Below are 3345 nucleotides of genomic sequence, written 5' to 3'. Positions count from 1 at the left end.
TCTCTCTCTCTCTCTCTCTCTCTCTCTCTCTCTCTCTCTCTCTCTCTCTCTCTCTTTCTCTCTCTCTCTCTCTCTCTCACTCCTTAATATGTCATACGTTATTATCTCGTCGTGTAAATGAGCAGACAGACAGGCAGACAGATGTACCACATCAAGTAGCAGCAAAGTGTTGATGTATTGTGCAAGTTTCTCATCAGTTCTTCCAGCTGACAGTGGTGCTGCTGTTGCTGCTGACGGCGCGGATGGCGCTGGTTGTGTGGGTAAGAATTACACTGTGGGTCTGCCATTATTTCCACCCCACCCCCACCCCCACTCCATCTACCCTTAAATATCATGGTTCAACCAACATTAATTCTAAACCAAACATTAAAAACAAAATCTTCAACTGAATTGTCCTTTGTGTCACAAACACCCTTTTTTACTTTCTGTTCTTCACTTTCACTCTACCCCTTACCCCACCCGTAACATCCAACATACCCAATAAATGAACGAGGGACCGTCTACATGCTTTCGATCTTTCCAACCGTTAGAAATAGCAGCTAAACCGCCCTCGATTTCCAACCGACCGTCATTTTATAGAACACGTTAGATAACGGAACCCTAAATACATGAAGGATGGTTACGGCTGGAGTGTCTTTGAATGGTGATTTAATTCAGTTGGAGCTCATCAGGGGTTAATCAACAGTATTCAACATACCCACTTTGAGTGAATGAAGGAGCATCTCTTGACCTGTTGGAAATAGCAGCTATCGTCTTCAATAATAATGTTCAAAGACGGGATGGTCACAACGGGAATACTTTTGATCATTGGCCTGTTTGATCACTGCTGACCCAAGGTTAAACAACAACAAAAAATACAAAATGCTGTGCCATGGGGCCGAAAGGAGTCGTAGGAACATCATCTTAGCATACGCGGCTTGTCTTGGGCACTATTAGCCCTGACAGAGTTAATCCTTCTCCAAGTTTGAACCCAGGAAAGGGACAGACAAAAAGAAAGACAAGAAAGACCTCAGTATACGACTGGTACCTTATCTATCGACCACCACCACCCCTCCGAACCCCAAAAAGAGGAAAGGTCAAGCTGACCTCGGTGGTATTAGAACTCAGGTTGAAGATAGTCGGAACGATTAACAGAAAACAATTTATCTGACGCTCTGACGACTCTGTCCATTGGCCGCCTACAACAACGACGACAACAACAACGTATCCACGAGCATGTGGCGTAGTGGTTAAGAGCGCGGGCTACTAACCCCAAAATTGACCTGCTAGAAAAAGCAGCCAAAATCTCCCGCAAATTTCAAAACGAAAGGGTGCGTTTGATAATATAATCCAAAGTAGAGTGTGGACAACAACAAAAAAAACACATGGGATGGATATGCTTGGACCGCCTCTGACCAAAAGTCTGCTAGATCAGGGCTGACGCGAAAAGAAAACAAAAGCAACAAACAATAATGGCAACAAAATTTACATTAAGGATTCTTTGTTTTGGGACACAAAGCAAATGTAAGGGAGTGGTAACTTAAGAGTTAGGTTCAAATCCCGACAGAATCAATAAAATAAACAGAAATATCTGAAATGTGCTGATGTAATAGGCGGGGGTCGTTATAAGAAGGCTGTCCCTGAAACTATTCATGTGACACATGTGACGATAGAGGGCGTCACATGTGTGGTTCACGACATCGACACAACATGTTACACAGATATATTGATAGAACACACACGCACGCACGCACGCACACACACACACACACACACACACACACACACACACACACATATATATATATATATATATATATATATATATATATATAGTATGCTTTTCAACTTGACCGTCTGTGTCTGCTTTGCGTTCGTTTATTTATTACTATACGTGTTTTGACTTCTTCCTGAGCGTGTAGTAACACAATCTGTATCACGTCCTCACGTTGTTGTTTTTTGTTGTTGTTTTTTTGTCCTTTTCCTTTTTTGAACTATATATATATATACATACATACATACACACACAAACAAGCACGCGCGCGTGCACACACAGATAGATAGATAGATAGATAGATAGATAGATAGATAGATAGATAGATAGATGGAGTTAAACGCAGATGTTATTCAAATCTTTATACTTCCGACATATGTTTCGAATAAAATGATGTAAAACAATGTGATCTTCTCATCAGGGAAAAAACAGATAAACAAAACACATCAATAAGCCATTTTAACCGAATGTGATTACTGCATATATGATGAAGGGAACGCTGGTAAGTTATACATATATATATACATATATGGCAAATGAAACATGGAAGATGGAATATACGAGAATTTATTAATCACAAGTGTTTCGACACATCTAGCATACATACATACATACATACATACATACACACACACACACACACACACACACACACACACACACATACATACATCGATTTGTGTCCTTTACAAAATGATGCTTCGATCAAACAGAACTAATGTGAAATATCTTAATCACGAAGATAATATTCTACGATAAAATTCAATTCTGAAAGTCATTCTTAAAACATCAATATGGCATCACAGAAGCTAATAGTTGAGACTGTTATTCGGAGTTGGTATTTATAATTACTAATCTGCTCTATTGCCTACCATGTTGAGAATTAAACTATAAAGAAAGAGATGAGATTAGCATTGTAAGTAAATATATAAAACGAAGGATTTGAACATATTTTGAAAGATGTCCTCCAAAGTTTTCCTTTCCTTAACCTGAATGTCGTTTACGTTACCCTCCAGAAAATTTACATTTATTTATAAAGCCAACAAACGTTTCAGGTCGCCGCATGACATAATTTTCATGGTTCAGAGGAAAGCAGAACAAAGAAGTTTCAAATCCTAGCCTGAAACTCTACATCACATTCCATTTAGTTCCTCACTTTATCACCGAGTTTCTTACCAACCTGCAAAGCTTTACTCAAAATTTTGTGACGTAATCACAGTGACAAATAATAAATTCAGAGCTTTTCGGAATCGATATTTTATCCACTGAACTTCTATAAATCTCTCTTTATTTTGAACCACATCAACAACAACAACAAACATTTTATATTTTATATTTCATTGTTTGAGGTGTTTTTACTTCTCACAATATTTTATTTATATTATTTTTTTTTACTTGTTCCAGGATTTATTTTCTTTTCTGGTTTTTTTTAATACCAGGTACTTATTCCATTGGTCTTTTTTGTCGAACTGCCAAGTTAAAGGAACTTAAACACACCAACACCGGTTGTTAGTCGGTGAAGGGGCACAAAGACACACACAGACACACACACATGTACATGTGCATGTATGTATATATATATATATATATAT

General features: G+C 38.1%; 1 protein-coding gene across 2 annotated transcripts in view; it reads right to left on the bottom strand.

Annotated features, from left to right (window-relative positions):
- LOC106868072 (uncharacterized) overlaps positions 1 to 3345 on the bottom strand; it is a 50375-nt gene that overhangs the window by 46198 nt on the left and 832 nt on the right. The gene's annotated exons all lie outside the window — the stretch shown is intronic.

The sequence above is a fragment of the Octopus bimaculoides genome, chromosome 13, assembly GCF_001194135.2.
Source record: "Octopus bimaculoides isolate UCB-OBI-ISO-001 chromosome 13, ASM119413v2, whole genome shotgun sequence".
NCBI classification, from domain to species: domain Eukaryota; kingdom Metazoa; phylum Mollusca; class Cephalopoda; order Octopoda; family Octopodidae; genus Octopus; species Octopus bimaculoides.
Note: the sequence above shows the minus strand (reverse complement) of the source record. Positions and strands in the feature narration are given on the sequence as shown.